Source organism: Lissotriton helveticus, chromosome 4_1 (genome assembly GCF_964261635.1).
Source record: "Lissotriton helveticus chromosome 4_1, aLisHel1.1, whole genome shotgun sequence".
NCBI classification, from domain to species: Eukaryota; Metazoa; Chordata; class Amphibia; order Caudata; family Salamandridae; genus Lissotriton; species Lissotriton helveticus.
This window is the reverse complement of record NC_136063.1, coordinates 1925342875-1925357573: the sequence shown is the minus strand read 5'-3', so window position 1 is coordinate 1925357573 and position 14699 is coordinate 1925342875. Positions and strand designations below refer to the sequence as shown.

General features: G+C 46.8%; 1 long non-coding RNA gene across 1 annotated transcript; it reads right to left on the bottom strand.

Moving 5' to 3' along the window:
• Nucleotides 1-217: 217 nt before the first annotated feature.
• On the bottom strand, nt 218-8077 carry LOC144827751 (uncharacterized). The gene is made up of 3 exons (XR_013610346.1): nt 8005-8077; nt 7061-7248; nt 218-536 (listed from the first exon to the last, which is right to left on the bottom strand). It is a non-coding gene; the product is annotated as an uncharacterized LOC144827751 (long non-coding RNA).
• Nucleotides 8078-14699: the final 6622 nt, after the last annotated feature.

Here is a 14699-nt window from a genome sequence, read left to right as displayed (position 1 = left end):
TGGGCTGGTTTGGGTTCCTAGTTCGGCCCTGGGCATGGTGAGAGTCCTAATGTGTGGTAAGGGAGAGGCAACAGTGTGACAGTCCATTAACTGCTGGTGCTCCTGAAGCACATATGAAGTAAAAAGGCAAATTATTAGTAACCAACCTTCACGCTACCACCATGAAGCTTGAATTACCACTTTTACTCAATACATCAGTACTTTCTTTATTGCTAGCAGAGGAAGAAAAGACTAAGCAAGCTCACAAGGTTTTACACTCTTTACCTACAAGTTACACAAATATCTCAGCAGCTACTGTTCATGTCACTAGCCATTTTACCAACAAAGGATGCTTCTAATGATTCAAGCCCACTCTGGTTTATCATGTAGACAGGTGCGTAGCTTAGTCAGTGAGATTCGGGGGGTGAATCGCAAATTTTCCAACTAAAGAATGGTATGGCGAAGGGTGAAGGGGTGAGATGTCCAAGGTTTGGGATCCAACTTTTCCCACATGGAAACGGTTCAATATTGATTCGATGAGGTGGGCCTTTGAGCTCCTGAGAAAAAAATTAACAAGTTAAAACCTTTTAGTCAAATAAGGACGAAGAGAAAACACTAGGAGACCAGAATCAGCCACCCCCAGACCCATCTTTCAACCCAAAAATGCATTTATTTGACGGGTGTCACACCCCTAACACCCCCCCCTGAAGCTACGCCTCCGCATGTAGACCAGCATGCACCACGAGCGATGCATAATAGTGACATTTTTCCACGTGCATGTACAGGTGTGGTCATCCACATGCAGACCTCATGTGCTGAGTGTCAGATACTGTTTTTGGATATATTAAACAGCTTCACTCTGAAATGACTGCCACACAATTTTTTATATTTATTCATACAGCTGACAACTTTTGCGTGTAGATCAAATGAGTTGCTTGATTTGGGTTAACGAGTGATAGCTCACTGAATTGCCAATGTGTATGTCACCATGGCACCATGCTTGTCAAGCCTTAAGATGGTGCTCCCTTCCGTTCCACTCTACTGTGAAATCCAAAATGGCAGATCAACGAAGCTCCACTCATGTATGTCAACTTGCTCAATGACACAAGAGTCACTTTCCACCATGTCTTGTTTTTTAGGACCAGCATAAAGCATTCTGGGACTTGTAGTTTGACTTTCCCCATGCTAGGCATTCTTGTGAGTTCTAACTATGTGCTTGTACTTGCCTCACAAGCACCTTTCAGCAATGTAAGTTGATAGAGGAACAAGGAGGCAAATGCCCAAAGAAAGGATTCCCATAAAGGTGGAGGCGGTACAGAGATGCTTGGGGCAAGGAATACGTTTTGACCTTTGCACGCAGGTCCATTTAATTTGGGCTTGTCATATTGTTTTGTGTAAGCACAAGACAATACCTTGTACCATGTATGCTGGTCCAATCATGCCCACGAGGAAGGTCAAATTACAATGCCTAGAATGCACTCAGTTTATAAATGTATACTTATCTCCCTGAACATGTTGATCTGCTGAAATGATGCCTCTGTCCAGGCCTACAGTGCAAGTTACTGACATGTATCTCAATCAGTGAACCTATTTAGACTGGTGGAGCCCATGTGCTTCTTTACGAGGAAATGTGGGAGTGATGGGGACTGTTCTAGATCTGCTCACCTTCGTATGCCAATATAAGGCTGGACTGGGGAAAGTCAACTTAAATCAACACGTTTAAAGAAGTGCAGGAACCTGCGGTGTTCCTTGAAGCCAAACTGACAATGTGAAACTCGTACAGGGATAGAAATAAATTTACTATCATTCTGTAGAGATGGTGCTTTTACTGGTGGTGTCTGCGTTTCTCTTTTTTTAATTTGTTTTATTTAAATTAACTGCTCTTACTCACAAAAGTGCTTAAATTTGGTAAGCCACCAAGGAATCCCACTGCAGGGCAGTCTTGGCACAGTTCCCCCTGCGGCCAATCCCTACTGCTGCTCTCACCATGAGAGCAGCGTAGTGATTAGGTGGAGCCCACTGGTTTTGCTCTCCATCGGGAGCTTGGAGCCGTGCCTGCTGATCTCTCCATCCAGCAATACAGCTGAGTTGGAGAGATATCAGTGCGCATCAGAGTTGTGACTGGCCTGGGACAGCCGGCCAATCCATCATGCACACTGACAGCAAGTCTCACCACTTCTCCTCCCCTGCTGCAGTGCTGTGGCCCGCCACCAATACTTAGCCGCAGGACAAAAAAAAAAAAGATCTGCATTAAGATCATTTTATTTTGAGTTTGCCTCTGTGGGCAGTGAATGAATGAATGAATGAAACGAGATTTATAATGCGCAACTTAGCCCGAAGGCATCAAGGCGCAAGGCAAAGCCACAACTTAAAACAGCAAGTCTCAGAGTTACCGGATCCATGGCTTAGAGGTAAACCTCACGGAACAGCCAAGATTTTAAATCCTTGCGAAATAAATCCAGAGATGGTTGTGCCATCAGATCGAGGGGAAGGGAGTTCCAGAGCTTAGGAGCCAGAGAGGAAAAAGCTTTCCCCCCCCCCCCCCATCTGGCCCTGGCAAATCTAGGCACTCGGAGGAGCTTTTTGGTGGAGGATCGAAGAGCTCTGGTTGGGAGGTAGGGAACAAGAAGGGACCTGATACCCTCCGAACCAGAGCCATAGATGGCCCCATGGGCTAGGCAGAGAAGCTTAAACGAGATCCTTGCCTGAATGGGCAGCCAGTGAAGGTATTTCCTTGCCAGGGTAACTGAGAAGAGCCTGGGAAGATTGAGCACCAACCTGGCTGCCGCATTCTGGACCATCTGTAATCGATGGACAGAGCTCTTATTCATGCTCACGTATAGTGCATTATAGTAGTCCAATCTTGATGATACTAACGATACCGTCGCCTGCTTCCTTGCATCAAAAGAAAGACATTAACCTATCTTTCTAAGGATCCTAATGATCTCACAGCATGTGGATACAGTCCTGCTAACCTGAAGGTCAAATGAGAGGGAAGTGTCGATCAGGACCCCAAGGTTCCTGGCCGAGTAGGATGGAAGAGGGCAATCCCCCAGGGAGTCCGGCCACCAATCTTTAGACCAAGTATCATGGCCACTGCCAAAAATCAGGACCTCGGTCTTTTCTACGTTAAGTTTTAAGAAGTTTTGCACATCCAGCGGGAAACTGCCTCTATACAGGTTTTAAAATTGAAGGCAGAATCTTTCACCGACTGGGTAAGGGAGACCATAATTTGGGTGTTGTCGGCATAAGACAACACCTCAAATCCATAGGATCTCACCACCTTGGCAAGTGGGGCCACATAGATATTAAAAAGGGTGGGACTTAGAGAAGATCCCTGGTGGAACCCACATTGCACAGGAGTGGAAGGAGACAGGAAATCACCGAGTTTAACTCTCTGCTCCCTTTGATGGAGAAAAGAAGCTAGGAGTCTGAGGGCAGGGCCCCCAACACCCATCTCCCCCAGCCTGGAGACCAGGATGGAGGGGGACAGGTGTTGAAGGCCTCTGTCAGATCAAGTAATACCAACAGGGTGATCTGACCCCTGTCTACCTTCGAACGGATGTTAATAATCACCACAGTCAGAGCTGATTCGGTGCTGTGGGCTCTCCGAAAGCCGTGCTGTGAAATATCCAAGAGGTTCGAGTCGTCCAGAAAGGTGGTAAGATGTTGATTAAGGTGGACTTCAAGTATTTTGGCAGGGGCAGGAAGCAAGGAAATGGGTCGGAAGTTTTTCAAAACCCCAGGGTCCAATGAGGCTTTCTTCAAGAGAGGCTTAACCACAGCTAATTTCCAAGGAAGGGGAAAAACCCCCTCCGTAATGGCAAGGTTAAGCACCTCTGGAAGAGGGGGCAAAATCACCTCCCTACAGCTCTTCAAGATTTTCAAAGGACAGTGGTCGAAAAGAGAACCTGATTTAATCCTGTCAAGAAGGCGATTTGATTCTTCAAGGGTAAGAAGAGGGAATGTGAGAAGGCTGGGCCCAAGCTCAACAGAGGTCAGTGCTACAATAGTGGGTGAAGGGGAAAGGGAGGGATCAGACCCCGGGTTAAGCCCCCGATTGAGGGTATCCAAGGAGCTGTGTATATCAGCAATTTTCATGTGGAAGAAAGTGGAAATCTTATTGCAAAGCTCCTGGGATTCAACTATGGAATCCACCTTCTGAGTGGCAGAAAGGGAGTCAATGATCTTAAAGAGCTCCCTAGGGGAACTCAAAGAGTTGGTCAAATTGAGGAAATAGGAATTTTTTTCCTCGATAATGGCCCTTTTATATTCTTTCAGAAGATGTTTATGTCGTTGTTTATTCTCAGTAGAGTCCAGATTAGCGCGCCAGAGCCTTTCTTGCTTTCAGCATCCTTGTCTTAGTCCTCCAAGTCTATCAGGGAACCAGGGAGCAGAAGGGCTCTTCCTGGCAGAGTAGTGAGGTTTAGCGGGGGCTAAGATGTCTACCGCCCCAGCGATGGAGTTAAAAAGATCTGCTGCAGCTAAGTCGGTATCTTTGTTGGCAAGGGGACTGAGGCTGTTCAGGAATGGTTCAAGCGCTTGGTTGTTAATATGTCTGAAACTCCTTCTGAGTTGCCATTTCTTTGAGTCAAGGGCAGGAGGGGAAATATTATCACATTTAAGCTCAAATGGCACCGCCAGGTGATCTGACCATGCTAAGGGGATGGGGGACCGGTCTTTAGTCTATGGTCATTCGAGAAAACCCCATCCAGTGTATGACCAGCCAGGTGAGTGGGACCATCCACAAGTTGGAGCAGACCACAAGCCTGCAAGGATTCGATCAGGGACAAAGTGTCCCTTGAAGTCAGATTCTCTAAATTAAAATTAAAATCACCCAGGAGAGTGAGATTGGGTCTTTCAAGGGGTTCTACAAGCCTCATCAGGTCATGACTAAAAGAGGTTCTAGGGCCTGGGGGTCTGTAAACTAAAATGCCAGAAAAAGAAATCGTGGGTGAGGAGTTAATGGAAAAATAGAGGGCCTCAAAGGAATCTGCAGAAGTGGAAAGCTGTTCAATTCGACAGATAGAAGAACCCTTATGCAAAATACCCAACCCACCTCCTATGCGTCCAGATCTATCCATTTTAGTCAGGGCATAGCCCGTGGGGATCGCCTTGACCAGGTCTGGACCGGAAGAATCCGAGATCCAAGTCTTGGTAACGAACACCCAGGAGGGCTTCCTCAGCGACACAAAGTCCCTGAAGGCGATGTTATTCTTAATCAGGGATCTTGTGTTAATCAAGAAGCCTAGTTCGATCTCTGGGGGAGTGGATCTCGGCGCCCCAGCATCAGAAAATCTCCTCCTGACCTTCTGTGCCCTGCAGGGGGCCTGATGACACATACCACAATGCAGGTAAGGTAGAGCATCAGGGGGGGAGATATGATGGCAGGGTTTTCTATGGGGTCTCAAAGACAACAGAGAATCCGTTGAGTAGAGACTGCTTCCCTGGGGGATGGAGAACCGGGGACCAGCCTGCCTGGCCCCTGGCGCTGACTCAGCGCAGTCGGGCGCAGACGGGCTGGACTTTGGCGCGACTTCGGCGCGAGTCCGCTGTGCGCGTCCGCTGGGCGCGGAGATAGCCATTGAGTACTAAATAGGGTTGGGCTTGAGTGTCACGGCCCACGTGACCCGCTCAGGCCAATGGGGGTAGAAACAGCAGCTGTTCGCCGGCGCCCTCCACAGCAATCGGGAACACCCGTGGTGGACCGGGGCGATGGCGGGAGGAACAAGCAGCAGGTAAGCGTCAGCAGAAGCGCTAAGGCAGCACAGTTTAAAAGTGACAACAAAGTGATTTTAAAGCAGTTTCACTGCGAGGCATCTGATCATGCACTTGGCAACAAAAAGACATCAAGTGCTAGTTCCAGCCACAGAGCACTAAATAGGGTTGGGCTTGAGTGTCACGGCATACGTGACCCACTCAGGCCAATGGGGGTAGAGACAGCAGCTGTTCGCCGGCACCCTCCACAGCAATCGGGAACACCCGTGGTGGACCAGGGCGCTGGCGGGAGGAACAAGCAGCAGGTAAGCGTCAGCAGAAGCGCTAAGGCAGCACAGTTTAAAAGTGACAACAAAGTGATTTAAAAGCAGTTTCACTGCGAGGCATCTAATCATGCAGTCGGCAACAAAAAGACAAGCAGTGGGGCGACACTAACCCCTATTTGTGCAGGAAGGTCTTGCTTCGTCCACAAAAACAATCCTGCCTCACAGGTACACTGGCGTAATGAAAATTGAGGGGGCCTTCCTGCACGGTACGAAGAGGGGCCCCCTCCAGGCTCAATCAGGAGCTCCCTGGCCAGAGTGCAGTGCTGAGGGGGCCCTCTGGAGCTTGGGGCCCCTCCGCACCGCGGGGGCTGCGGGGGACTGTGTTATGCCCCTGCACAGGCACCCTTGCAGAATGGCGCAAGGGTGCGTGTGTTGGCACTAGGCAGTACACAGTGTGCCAGTGCTAGGAAGGAGCAGGAGTGCACCATATCTTAGTACATATGGTGGATTACCGCTCTCTCCATTTCAGTCAATGCAGCACAGCACTTTTGCTTGGTGCCCTGCGTTAATTGAAATTTTAATAAATATACACCAAGTCTTTTATGGCAAATTTCTAATGGACAAATTGCTGCTTTTTTAACATGGGGATGGTGTTTATACAACTCCTCCCACTTTGAAGTCAGAGAAAGACAAGTAAAGCAAATTATATGACAATCTTGCTGGTGTACGGAAGGAAAGGCTTTAGGATGGCATGTTTTTGTAACACACAACAAAATGGAAATACCTGTAAATAAAGTGTACACAATCAGTAATCAGGAAAGCAAAAGTGAAACATGTAATTTTGGGCAATTCTGAAGTGTAAAGATTTTAATAGGATCTAAACAAATAAAGATACTTTACTTGGTGATGTACAAATTATAAATATTCACTGAAACCTGATTTCCACACATTATAATTTGTGCACAATACACTTTTAGCAGTAAAATTGTACGTTGGTATACATTTAGTGGCAGTTTCAATGGAACAATGTGCTGTTTGTAAATGAGATACCACAGAGTTAACATGGATTCTTTTTACAGGGATGACATTTTCCTTACTTTAAATAAACCCATTTATAAATGGTGACTGTGCTACTGTCACAGTCACCAGGTTATCCTCAGGATTGGATCGAAGCTTAAAAGGGTCCACTTCTTGACAGCTCCAAGTCCGGATAGACTTAATCCCCTTGGACTAGTGGGATGGTCAAGCGAGGGAAGGAAAGGGTAGGAACAGTGGGGAGGGAGACCTGAGAATAGATAAAGAGAGAAAAAACAATATCACCATACAATTCAATGCTTTAACTGCTTGTTACTAAAAGGATATTATGCAATGGGAACTCACTATACCTATAAAGAAAAATAAGGATGGCTTTCTGCCGGGCGAGATGTGAGGGTGAGTACACGGTAATAGCACATTCATATTCTATTGAAGAAATGAGTATTGTTAGTAACATGTCCCATCAAGCATGGCGATATACAACCTCTGTTCTAATAAAATGGTCCTGATTACAATACTCATACCTTTGTCATAGAACGTGCTTGCCCTTAAGAACCCCCCCAACCGATCTCCCCTACAACAATCATAAGCCAAAGTCTGTTGCAGGCAAAGCATAAGCATAAGAGATTCTAGTTTGTCTCTCACTAATCCAATAGCTTGTTAGCCAGTCTGTTAACCATGCAGGGTTAGACTCCCATCAAGATAGAAGCACACAGCATATACCAAAGTGTAGTAGATTTTCAGACCTCGCACTCAATGCAAGACTCGTAAATAAAACAAGTTCTCCCACATTTGCTTCAAAGTGAGAGTGTTATTAATGCCAAATTCGTAATGCCTATACTCAGGATTCACAATATACACAGCTTTACCTCCCGCATGAGACCGCCGTAAATCGTGTGTCTCTCCAACGGGAGAAAGCAAGGAAGTGCACTCCGGAAGCCTCCGTCGCACTCAAGACCAAAGACACAGCAATAGAACAAATGTTGGTGCGAGATCGCACCCTTACCCAAACTGTACTTCCTCCTGAACCTCGGGCGTCCTCAGAATAATCGGCGTCTTCGTGAAGGCGCCTTCCCTAGATATCCGGTTCTGTTTACGGCACGTGTTCAGCGTGTCGTGTCATCACTGCCTCTGACAGCGCTGGCGGATGACGGGAACTGTAGTTCTTTTTCCCGTTCGTCCCCGCTTCCGCAGACAGTGCGCTCATGCTCTGTGTGCCCTGACAGCTACCTTGACCTGGCTCACCATTGATTAGCTTTTCTCACACCTTAGCTCAGCATAGGAATCTGCCACATTAGCTGAGACTCCCCTAGAGCAAAGGATTCTAGGGCTCCAACCCTAACTGTCTGTCAGACGTAGCTTACCCTAATCACAGGCTTGCTCTGTCAAGTCTCTGTAAGGTTGATAGTGACTTCTGTCTCAGCAACCCAATCACAAGAAGCTATGACCAGGGGTGGCTGGTGTTCATGGGCGAGATGGGCGCCGCCCTACCACCCTTGGGGGATTTAAAAAATGTGAGGTGAAACACCAAGCAGCTAGAAATAAATTGTGCTGGCTGCTCGGTGAACAAACATGGGCAAATCTGGGTTTTCCTTGAGAGGGTGGGGGGGTAATGGCTCTTGGCTGCCTCTGCCTCTGCTGTGCATGCTTTTGGCAGGGCGAAAAATTCTTCGCCCTGGAGCCAGAAAGCAGAGCAGTGATGACACACAGGGGGTAGGACCTGTGTATCACTGCCAGAATACAGCTTTGCATTTGGGCGAACTTCGTAGAGCCCAGGGAGGAGTCTGAAGCTCCCAATTCATTGCAATGGCTGGGGGTGGGCCAGTTCAGCTTCAGGGAAAGTAGTGGGGTGGGGCTGGGCCTCTGCCTCTTCCTCGAGAGACCCAGTGACAGTTGTTGTTTTGATTACTGATTGGGTGCTGGGGTCTGGGGGAGGGGTCTTCCAGAATTTTCCAGTTTGGGACGTGCACTCTGTCTGCAGTCACGAGTGAGCCCGGAGCAAGAGAACATATCGATGAGGCAGGGGGAGCAGTGATTATTAAGTAAGTATTAGCATTGTTGTTGTGATGAGTGACCTGTCCTGACCCGACTAATCATGACAGTGGATGGCTGCAGCTTCACGCAGCCTGAACGAATTTATTTGAAAGCTGCCTGGGTGACTAAATATTAAGACGGAACATGGGCCAGGCCTTTCCCAGGTAGACTGCCAGTGAAAGGCCCGACCGTGTTCCTTCTAAATTAGTCAAGCGCCGTCCTGCAGTCTGCACACTTTCATCGAGGCAGCCTGAGCCAGCAAGCAGCCGGGATACCTGTACTTTTGATCTTCCTGTCTGTTCGTGACAAGAAGGCTGGAAAAGGGAAACTTTCTGTCTGGCAGGATCTGGGGAGCAATTAAGGGGGGCAGGGGTCAGGGGAGCTCTGGGGGCTGGACTCACACTGGCAGCAGGAAGCAGGCAGGCCATCGACAGGACGAGGTGACAGGGGGTCGCTTTTAGGAGGCTGTGGCTGGGCGCGCAGCGAGACTGACTGCAGTGCAATAAGTTCCGTTTTGTACAGGGAGGACCAATGGTTTGTTTATTTGTTTATTTCAAGGTCTCAAGGCGTAGCTATGCAGAATATGCTCTCAATGAGAAATCTGAATAGGCAAATTGTTAGCAGGGAGCACTATTCACACAATCATTTTGATAGTGAAATGGTGCATGTTGTGACCAAATCATTTCATGACAAGTATGACAAAGGATGATATTTCTAAGAGCAATATTTGTCCAGTTCGCTACTATTTTTGTCTAATGCAATGCCATGCTCGTCACTGCTGCTGATTCAGCCCATTCAGTATGCCCAGTTGTACATTTTCCAAAAACATTTCAATCTCTTTAATCCACCTAGTTATTTCCACATAGTGTTCTTCTTTCCACCTAATAATTGTTCTGAATCTTATTTGTCTCCCTCATTGCCTATTCCTCCCTCAGCCTGACCTTTTCATCTCCTAAGGATGTTCCTCTTTTCACCTCCCAATGATTCTAGTTTTATCCTCTCCTTCACCAGCTCTTGACTATCTCATCTCAGTTCCACCACCTGGACCCCTTCTCACCATTAATCATCTTTATTACTCTACCTTGCCCTAGCTAAGGCATACAGACTGCATCCTAAATCCCACAGACACGTAAAAATATTTCGAATGCCAATAACCCTTTCTTGCACATTGTTTTCGTAAGGACTATATCCAGTGCTTAATTTGAGCCAGTGGTTTCCGGTGCTCAGCACCAGCACTTACCTGTAGTTTATCTCTCTTCGGGGCAGATTTATAACAAAGTAACGCAGCACAGTGCAGCAAGTCATTTTGCGGTGCCGTGCTGCGTTACTTTTGAAAGCACAGAGATGCGACATATTTACAGGAATATGTTGCATCTCTATGCTTCCCTTGCGCTGGCGCACAAACTGCAGCCATGCACAGGCACCCTTGCACCAAGGTGCAAGGATGCCTGCGTCGTAGGGAGATTTTTGTTGTGCAGGAAGGGGCACCTTCCTGCACAAAAACAATCACAAGAGGCTTTTTCCTCTTTCAGTGAGTGCTGTAGAATGCAGCACGCATTGAAAGAGGAAAAAACGAGGAGAAATGAAAACATTTCTCCTCATCGTGCCTCGCTACGCCACCTTTAGGGTGGCATAGCATTCACACGCATCTCCAGATTTATGATTTCTCGTAAATCTGGAGATGTGCTTTTTCCATGGGTGTTGCGTGGGAACACCCACAGCAACACTCATAGAACGCCCCTTCAACGCAAAGTGCTGCGTGTGAAGGGGCCATATTTACAAGGAGAGGAAAAGTCACGCAGGGTGGCTTTTCTTCTCCTTGTAAATATGGAGGAGCCCCCTGGGTCTGGTGGCGCAGGGAGCTTGAAAATCTGCCCCATTAATTTTCAACACCTACACTTATGGCAGTCTGTCACATGGTGGCGTTCACAGTTATTTATTGATTCAATATACATTGAAAATGGCTAATACTTTCTGCCTAAGCCAGTCTTAGGTTTGGGAGCCTAGAATAGTCTCAATTGTCACACTTGGAGGAGTGCGATGGTTAGCGGTTGTGCTGGTCCTGAAAGTGCCTGAGCCCCTCCACCCCTTAAGGACGGAAAACAAGGCCCCACCACAGGAGCTGCATGGATGTCTGTTACCCCAGTGCCCTGAGAAGTGCAGTTACAGTTCAGTAGCCATGCTGAGAAGGGAGAGCACCGCAACTCTGCAGAGTTCGCACTTTACCCAGTTCCATGTAACTCTTCAAGTGCAGTTTTTTCTTTGCATTCTGGAATTTGTTTTTCTGCTTATCCTATTACAAAATAATGATTATTAAAGCGTTGAATATGAATAAACTATTTGTACTGACCTGGGAAAAAAGGAGCACTCTGAGAAATGCCAGGATTGCTGCTCTGAGCTCCATGAGTCCAGCTTTATGCATATACATTTCTGCATCTACAAGACATGAAGTAAAAACTCTGGGCTGGAAGAGGTACTGGAACTACGAGAGCTTAGCGCAGAACTTTCGGTCATGTCCCTTAAATGTGCAGAACTTGTTAAAAAGTTATTTTACTATCCTTTAATGGTCAAACTTCGGGTGGGTGAAGTGGCAAACTGGCCCATGTTGTACATGACATCGGCGTGACCTGGCACCAGCTGCCGGCCGCGTATTTACATTTTCCTGCTTGACAGCTCCATAAACAGCACTCTCCACTCTGTGCTGTTGGCGCAGTCAGGACGTGATTTAAAAAAAAAATTTTTACAGAGCACATCCATGCCATGATTGCTGCTGCTGGCTGGCTCTGTGTGAGATACAGCCATGTCTGTAGAATTATTGATATAAATAAGCAGAGTGTTTTCCAGGCTGGTGTTATCACTTAAAGGAAATCGGTCATACTTTATTCCAAAATATCCTGCTTTGTGTTTCATGGCTAGCAGGCAATTTTCACTTAAGTGTTTACTTGTGACTTGAATCTGCACGTGTGATTGTAATATCTTCTATTAATGGCCCTCAGCTGCGTCAGTCCTTTGGGTTTCCAGGGACATACTAACACGGGCTTAAAGTGTGAAGTGAACATCATTTATCTGAGTGACTGAGCCGTAGAGCTCGAGAGGAGCTGGCTTTAATTTCTGCATGACGATTGCCTCTGAAGCTGTGAAGAATATGCATTCAGACAGAGAAACACAAACAGGGCCTGTGGGTTCAATAACAAGCTTTCAGAAAAAGAAGAGCGTTCATAGTGCAGTTGGCATTAATATTTTTCCAAGATTTAAGCTACAGACGTAATTTCACTTTTCCTGAAATTCACATACTTCTGCCCTTTAAATGTATTTTGGCGGACCCACTGTCGCACTTGGGTGGACTCCGTACGGCTCTCCCTTGGTGGCTTAGCAGTGCCTGTGAGTATTAATTTTGACCACCCCACCCAGTCTTATCGCCCACAGTAGTCTGCATATTTGTGTTTTTTGGCCCTTATTTCAAATGTAAAAGAGAAAATAGAACTCTTGATCTGCAAAGTGATATTAGCTACCTGGAAATCTAATCTGGCTTGCGCAAACACACATCAAATATGCACCTGTCTCACCAATGTGCGCAACTCAAAGGTTTCTTTCTCTATTAATATTGTTATCCGAGTAAAATTATAATTCTACTTGATGGGCATGTATCTCTCTGGGTTTTAGGGTGGAACTGGAACTATTTTACCATCCAGCTCCCTGCTTTTACCGTGCACCTTTAGTGTCTATGTGTCATTTTTCATTCAGACTGTCCCATCTATGGAGTGAAAGCCTATGGTTGTCCCTTATTTTCCTCGCTCACACTAGATTCTTTGGGTTCTCCGACTCTTTTAAACAAGCTTCCAGGTACTCTGTAAGACCATAAAATCTTCCAAGCACATATGCTGTGAAGCAGCCTGCAACCTTGTGGTACATTACAAAGCCAGATAACATTGCTGTCTCCCAGCCCTTATAAAGTTTGATATCGCCAAATTGAAGTAAAAAATCCAAATTCTCTGATTAGGCTGTACCCTTTGCAAGCAGATTGCCCTTCGATGTGCCCTCCGTCCTCAAACCTTTAAAGACACACATATGGCACCGGCAACACTCAGGGAGAGGAGGTGGCACAACAGCCAAAGATGACTACTATCGAACTGCTGGGGAATCAGGTTTGAGTCTCAGCGTTGGCTTAACATCCTGTGTTTGTGGGCAAATCACAATCTCCCCAGGCCTAGCAAAATTAAAACGAATGGGTCCTTGTGTAACTGCTCATGTAAAGCGGTCGAGTTTTGTATAAAAGTGTAAAATAATTCGCCCAGGGTCACGCCATTTGGTCACGTTGGAATGGAATTCCAAATGAAAGTCACTTAGGACAAAGCCACTGGACTACATCTCCTTTTTTAATCCTTCCTTTTTCATTTAATATACTGAAATGCATGGCTGCCTAATGTTGCTCCATGTAAGCACGGGATGTAGCACAGAGGTGAGAATTCATGGCATCGTGCCAGAGGTGCTTACCAGCAGCAGCCAGTATACCCTAGCAGACCACATTGGCTGGCAGCTGCTGGAAAGGGCCTCTGTGCATGACGCCATGAATTCTCACCTCTGTGCTACATCCCGTGCTTACATGGAGCAACATAAGGCGGCCATGCTTCCACAAATCAGCCAACCTATGAACAACGCCGTGCCAACCATGCAATCTGTAGGGCTTCCAGGAACCCAATACAAAGCAGAGCGCTTCATGTACACAATGCATAAGAAGCGCTACGTAAATAATACAGTTGAACCACCCAGAAAGTGATTTAGGCATACAAGTGGCATGAGAAGGGCTATATAAATAGCAATGCAATAGCTGCTGAGCCTTCCTACTAGCCCTCGTTTGTGAAGCCAACCCACTGGTGCGGATATGCTCGGCGTGGTGGATACTGAGAGCTTGTAGTACCAGTCTGGATACATCTCTCCCTCAAGTAGTTGTATCCCCATCCCCTGTGAAATACAATGAGGAATTTCAGGCACCCAGTCCCACTGTCCCAGATCTTCCCCAAAGTTTCACTGTGAAGTCAGACCTTTCCATTACAAATCCCACTCCCAGGCAGTGAAAAAAATGCGAAGACCATCTTATGTATGCTGGACCCTACAAAGGAATCATCAATGTCTGCCATGTTTGGCCATCCCTCTTTGTCTACGTGACAATAGGACTGGGGCGTCCAAGGGCTCTAGCGGTGCCCACCCACCCATACCTCCTCATCTTAAGGCTTTGCTGTGGGTGCTGTAGCTGTCACAGGCCATGGCACCTACTAATTTTTTAAGGTTACCACACCTCTGCAGTATTACCTCCAGAACAGCACTGAGGTTGTCAGACAGGCTTCATGCTATACTGACAATTTTACACACAAGGACGGGAGTGTAGGATCACAGTTACACTGCATGGGGTACGGTACCTCCCTGAATACGTGGGGAGGCTCAGGTTCCTAGCAGGTGTCCGGTTAACCAAGCAGCAAAGATCGGGAACTGTCACTGAGGGTTGCAGGTGGTTTCACCTGTGTGGTCGGGGAAGAACTGAGATCATAAAATGGGCCTGAGCACTATGCAATCATACCCTGTAATCTTAAATGTGTATATAAAGGTAAGTGATGTATATGTAGTGGGAGTACTCAATATTGGTCTCTTCGTTTTTGGATTAGATGACGA